The sequence below is a fragment of the Cryptomeria japonica genome, chromosome 1 (genome assembly GCF_030272615.1).
Source record: "Cryptomeria japonica chromosome 1, Sugi_1.0, whole genome shotgun sequence".
NCBI lineage: Eukaryota > Viridiplantae > Streptophyta > Pinopsida > Cupressales > Cupressaceae > Cryptomeria > Cryptomeria japonica.
Genome location: NC_081405.1, coordinates 165840231 through 165847852, shown reverse-complemented (window position 1 = coordinate 165847852; position 7622 = coordinate 165840231).

The window sequence follows — 7622 nt, the reverse complement described above, 5'->3', positions numbered from 1 at the left end:
CAAGTGGGGTTCATAACCTCTTTTCTTCTAGGGGGATTAGATTTGGAGGATATATCTAGACCAATATAAATTATTAGGTGTTTGTTGGTAGTAGAGGGAGGGCTCTATAAGCCAATAGTGTCTCTTGACACCTTAATAGAAATGTTAGTATGTCCAAGAGTATGAAAGGAGTTCTAAGAAGACTGAATTGATATAGATAGTATATCAAATCTTGATGTAGAGGAAGGATATCCCCATTAACAATAGAGACTTCCAGAGAGGACAACAATGTATAGAAGGGAAAGCTAATTTTCTTATCAAACCTTAAATGCACTACCAAGAGAAAATGATAATTATAGATGACCACGAAACTTACCTCATCACATGGCTTGTGGATATCATCTCTCTTATAGCCATTCTAGAAATGAATCAAATTATCCCCCTTCTTGAGAAAACTCTCTATGAATTCCTTTTCTCTATTAGGAATATTGCATCAAATGATGCATCTAGAAATATGTGAAGGGGATCCTCTATCCCCTTTTCTTGTTATCTTGATGGTAGAAGGGTTGAGAAGATCAATGAGAGTGAGTAATCTCTGAAATATTTGAAAGGATATTTCTATCTATATTGTCCCAAGTTATCCTTTCACTCATTGTCTTTTTGTTGATGATACAATGATCTTTGGTAGAGTAACTTTTGAGGAAGCAACAAGACAAATTTCTTCTAGCCCCTTTCTTTTAACTTAAATCTTCTACCCCTATTAAGAGTATGTGGAGAGCATAAGGAAGTATTTTTGAGCTTTTATATCAAAATAACACTACATGGAGGTATGGGTTAAACTTTTCCACCTCATTCATTTGGTAGTCATCTCATATAAATGAATAATAAACCCCTAACTATATTGCCATTCATCAAAGCTTTCAATTTTTCAAAGAGGTATGTGTTAGTTCAGTGACCTATGGGATTTCAATTCATTCTAGAGGATTGTTTTAGGTATTATTCATGACAAATTCTCGCTTGTTGTCGAATATAAAACTACTTTTGATACTACCAATATCATTATCCCCTCAAGTCAAAATTTAATAAACTCTCAATTCGCTCCTTGTTATTTTTTTAATGATTGACATTGATTCTCTTCTAAGAACTTCTTGTTCCTTGAGACAAAGATTTACCTATAATTATTGCTAAGCATTTCTCTTAGATGGAAATGCACATGTAGTCACTAATTTTTAGGCTAAAATTTATACTCACATATGGATATCTAAGGCTAATGTTAATTTTAAATGTTTGATTGGAAATTTTACTTTAAGAAACTCTAATATATGATAATATCAAATTTCTTCAAATCTAAATATTTCAATGCCCTTTTATCTTTAGCTAGAATATATAAAACATGCATTTTAGAATTATAAGTTTTTTATTAGGGCAAAAATGGGTTTTGAAGGGACCCCAAAACCCTTTAACAAGATATAAAGTTTCGACTTAACAAGGCATTAAGCCGAAACACAAAAAATAGAAAAAAAAGGCCCACATAAACAAATATAACAATACATACTTGGGGCAAAACAAAAAAGGACAAACAGAGAACTAAACAAACAGAACCAATACAAAAACTAGCAGAGAACCAGCACAAGACCAGCAAAAAGACAACATTAATCTAGCAGTTTCATGGACTGCTCCATCTCTTTTTCGATAGCCCTCATGGTACTGGTGATTTTCTTCAGCCTTTGAAAATCAGGAGGAAACACACCCTTTCTCTTTAGTATACTTCTGGTCCAGAAGTAGCATCATGCTCAATAGTATCAACCTCCACACCCTCCTTCAGTTCAAACTGGTCCTCGAGACTATTTATCATGTTTTTGAAGCTATCAACAGTGGCACTTAACACCCCACATTACTTAGAATTATAAGTTGCACATTACTGTTAGAATGTGATTCTCCCTATCTTCTAAACTATTTGAAAAACTACTTTGATAAATATTGATACTCATAAAATTGTTCTCACATAATTTTTATATCAAATTATAATTATTCATATTTAGAAAAAAAAATTAAAAAGTTTTTTTTTCTAAATTAATTTCTCAAATTCAATTACTTTATGTTTGAGAAATATGGGTGTGGCTAAACTGGCTCCAAACCGGGGTTATAAAACTTGTGTTGTTGACTTTTTGAAAAAATTTCAAAAAATCAAAGTCGCGGCTAATTCTACTAATCACAATCAATGATATGTAATTTTTGACAAATTCCATGTTATTGAATTTTCATGCCATTTTGGAGCTAGTTTACCCGCAGCCAAGAAACATACCTTGTTTGTCATAATACCAAAATACACTTGCTACTAACAAAACTTGTCTCCTCGCTCAAACCAAATTAAAGAGCTCTTCCATTTAGAAATCACCCAAAAAGGTATTTTACAAAGAAAGGGACAAGACAATATAAATCACACAAGAAGTAGAATTGTCCCATTAAACAAATAGTGAACTTTGACATGAATTGTTTTTTTTACTTTGTAATAGATAAATGTTGACTTCTTTATTGAAACCTTTTTCTACACACATAAATGTGGAACACCTTTGATTAAATTTTGATAGGGCTACTACTTTAGAAGCTTCCAGTTTAGATTTTGAATGTATTATATTATATTATATTATTATTATTTTATTATATAGGTAAAATTAAACTGGTAAGGAAGTAACCCAAAAATCCTTATAAATAATGTATCTTTGTGGAGGGAATTTGAATGACTCCTTTACTTTATATTATAGGATTATAGAAATAAATAATAAATTAATAGTTTTATAATTATGTTTAAATATTTTTGTTATTAAATTAATTAAATTTTCGAGGGTTTTATCTTAATTTTAAGATTGATTTTATTATTTAATATAAAGATATAAGTTTAGATTTAATGTCAATTGGAGAGTACTCATTCTATCAAATTCATCTTAAGTAGAATTAGAACTTCATCTTAAATAATATGAAGATCTTATATTCAACACTTGAATTTTTAAGTGGATTTGATGTAATGCGAGCTATGTAGACTCTTCATTCTAGACCTGATATTTGATGGTCTAAACGACCATTTTGAAATTTTTGTTATATATTACAACCTTAAAACTTACTAGAACCTATAGATTGGCATGCTATATTTTTATAAAATTGTATATACAACCTTTAAAATTATTAGTAAATGGTAAAAATTTATTATAAGTAAATATAATATAACATTCTAATTTATATTATTAATATATATCATTTAATAATATTGATTATTAAATGTAAATTCATTTAGAATATTTTCAAAAATTGAAGTTTCTAATTTTTAGAATAGTTTTAAATATGAATTTAGAAGATTAGTTAATTTTATTTTTAAAATACTTCTAACAAGAATGTTTAAATATTTTCTAATACAATTTTAATTACTTATAAGAGGTATTGTTGATTACCAAAATTGAACTTCAGGAAAATAGCTTTATAGGAAGTTCAGTGAATGGGGAACTAATTGCACTTCACTAGACAACATTCGGGATTTCAAAAGTTGGCTCTTCATGTTAAAGGAAAAGGGGAGAGAAAAAAATTAAGAAATTAACTAAACTATGGTGATATGTCAGAACTTCGATGTTTAAAACTCAGAGAGAACATAATGTCTTTAAAATCACAACCAAAGGCTCATTAACAGTACATCTATCGCAAAGAACAATTTATTTTTTAGAGTCTCGCTCATTTAACATAATAAAATTTTAATACACAACTACCATAGAAACTAAAGGAGTACCAAACATGATTAAACTTGCAGGAATTATATTAAAAAACACAAAAGCCAGAATTTAGATTATAGAGTCTTAAAATTTACCCCCAATTGACACAGAACATAATTTCTCTACCAAATGAAATAGAACAAACACAAAGGCAAAAAGTTGGCACAATCTAAGTGTCTAATTTGCATAAAATTTTAAAATAATAGTGCTAACACCAAGAATAAACTACTAAAAATCATTCTTTTGAGAGTGAACCCCCAACAATTGGCAACCCTTTCACCTTAAAAATCCTTCACTCATAAATTGGGATGCCTGGGGAAATATAAAAAATCTTTTAAAAAAATCTACATGGCCATCACAATTCAAGGACATTACAACCCTTTTGCCTCATGGACATGTTAGGATAACCGGTGGACAACTGAGAGAGGGGGGGGTGAATCTGTTGTTAACAGATTATGTGAATTAAAGCACTTAAAACCTTTTATCGAAATATAAAAAAATAGATACGGGAATAACTGATAAAGCATTAAAGCATAATTGAAAACCAGAGAATCAATACCATGCAACCATAACACATAACACCATGATTTGTACGTGGAAAACCTAGTAAAGGGAAAAACCACGGTGGGAAACCCTACCCACAATCAGATGATACTTGTGTAGAAAGTATATGATTACACTAGGGGCATGCACATGCAGGAAGGCACACTGGCTAGAGCGCACTGCTCATCACAATGGAGTCTCACTAACTACAAAAGAGGTAAACCACCTCAAAATATTTGGACAACAATCCAGAAAGAAGAACTACCTATGATAGCATCAAACATGCCAGATTACAGTTTCAGTTAAGCTCAATACCAGAGGTCTAAAACCTCTTACATAAACCCAACTCGATCACCTATGATCGACCAAATCCTTTGCATAAATGATTATTACATTATTCGCTCCTTGCCTATGATATACAAAGAGATCTTACAAATATTTATACAAGCCCTGGACCTAAACAATTAGGTGGGTCACCCAAATGATAATTCAATAGATCAATTACATAATCCAGAAATAAAATCATAAAACATGTCGGCCTAAGGCCAAACAAACATCATCCAATCAATAAAACACCCCGAAAGCGCATTAGAAGGATCCACCAACATGTTTCATGAAACCGGTCCATAACCTAGATAGCACCGAACCTAAATTAGATCCACATGCCAAAGCAATGACACCAATCAGTCGAGGCACAAACACAATCACCTTCATCATCTTGAATCCCTTCTAGAAGTTGCACCAACACCACTTATGCATTACAACAAAGATCTTCAATAAATCTCTGCTAGTGAAACCCTTACCAGACCTACAAAGAAGGCTTACTAGAACATAAGATAACATTTGATCATCAAGTCAATACCAACTGAAACATACTTCAGAAGCATATGAACCATTCATACAAACTTATTCCATCATTCAGATCATATCGATGACAATCAACTGATAATCTTCCCAATCCAATCCTTCTACCGGAAGTCGGTAAATAACCATAACAGCTAGTGTTGACATCAATGACAAAACATCAATGCAACACATAATCAATTCCTTAATATTGCCAACAATCTCCCCCTTTGGCATTGATGACAACACTAGATGTGAAAAACATCCAAGTGCCAAGAAAAGCCAAACAAGTCTCCCCCTATGGAAGACAGTCAACAATCACCCATAAAATGATATAGCAATGAAGCTCTGAACCAAATCTGAATCAAAAGACCAAATACCACCAAACTCACTGCCACACTCCCCCTTAGGAGTGCAATCAATCCAAAAAATAAATAGCAATGGTTTTTCACATATATTCCTCACCCTTTGATAGTAATGCCAAAGATATGACATAGATATCAAAAAGAATATGAAAACTCTAAATCTCAAGGCTGACTACTCCTCCTGAGTAGTAGCATTATTTCATCAATCTGGAGCAAAAGATAGCTTTAATAATGCATACCGGACTGATGGACATCTGCATCATTTAAGTCTCTACCAGAGGGGTAGAAACCTCTAATCTCTCTCTCAAATACTCAAACAATTCTCAGGACAAAGGTTTAGTGAAGATGTCTACTATCTGTTCTGTAGTGTTCACATAAACCAATCTGACTTATTTTGCTTCCAACTTTTCCTTAAAAAAGTTATACTTGATTGATATGTGCTTAGTCTTGGAGTGAAATAACAGATTCTTTGATATGTCAATAGTTGCAGAATTATCACAATGAATAACAACCGGATCATTAACACTCACTTGTATATTCTTCAACATTTTCTTCATCCATAGAACTTGAGTGCAATTAATTGTGGTTGAAACATATTCAGCTTCAGCAGTAGATAAAGAAATACATGGTTGCTTCTTGCTGATCCATGAAACCAAATTCTTCCCAAGAAAGAATGCTCCACCAGATGTGCTCTTCTGGTCATCAACATCACCTACCCAATCTGCATTTGTATATGCATATAAATTAAAATAATCATCTTTAGGGTACCATAAACCATATTCAGTTGTTCCTTGCAGATACTAGAATATCCTTTTTATTGCACTTTCATGATTTTCTCTTGGATTACTTTGAAATCTTGATACAATATTGATTGCATTCATTATATCCGATCTAGTCTGAGTTAAATATAGAAAACCACCAATCATGGATTTATATCTTGTAGGATTTACTGGAGGGGATACATCTTTAATTGATAATTTTTTACTTGTAACCATAGGAGTACTAACCGGTTTGGAATTTTCCATACCAAATTTCTTCAATAATTCCCTTAGATACTTAGTTTGATAGATAAAGATGCCTTTGTCAGTCTGAGTAATCTACAAACCTATAAAAAATCTTATTGGTCCAATCATAGACATTTCAAATTCGCTCTTCATATTATCATAGAATTCCATGTACAATTTTTCTTCACCTCCAAAAATGATATCATCAACAAATACTTCAATAATCAAAATATCATCATTAGTGATCTTATAATATAGCTTACTGTCAGCATTACCTTTTATAAAATCAATCTTCAAAAGATACTTATCCAACCTTGCATACCAAGCTCTAGGAGCCTGTTTTAATCCATATAGGGCTTTGCTTAATTTGCAAACCATGTTTTTATCATCTGTTAGTAAAAATCCATTAGGTTGCTCAATAAAGACTTCCTCTTCAAGTTATCCATTCAGAAATGCACACTTAACATCCATTTGATAGACCTCGTAGTTCTTATAGGCCGCATAAGCAAGAAATAGTATAACAGCTTCAATTCTAGCTACCGATGCAAAAGTTTCACCATAATCAATTCCTTTCTTCTGAGAATATCCTTTGCAGACCAATCTAGACTTGTTTCTTATAACTTTTCCATCCTCATTCAATTTGTTTCTAAAAACTCGTTTAGTTCCAATGACATTCTTATTTTCAAGTCGGGGAACCAAAGTCCAAGTAATGGACTTTTCTATTTGATCTAATTCATCTTCCATAGCTTTCATCCGACATTCATCTTTACAAGCTTCAATTACTGATGCCAGTTCAATATGAGAAATGAAACATGCCTCTTGATTTGCCAATCTTTTTCTTGTCATAACTCCCTTGTTTTTGTCTCCAATGATCAGATTTTCAAAATTATTTAGCCTTACATACCTTGGTGTTTTTTGATTTTTTAGGTTCTCTGTATTGTTCTTTAGTTACAGTTGAGGTTTCTGATGATGTCAGGGTAACTGGTTCAGTATTCTGTTTCGGTATAGGCATTACTAGATCAGTTATGATCATTTCCACTACCAGTTCTCTGTCATAAGATTTAGCTTGCTCTTTATGCTGATCATCCACTTTCACATTAGTGCTCTCCACAATTCTCTGCAATCTTTTG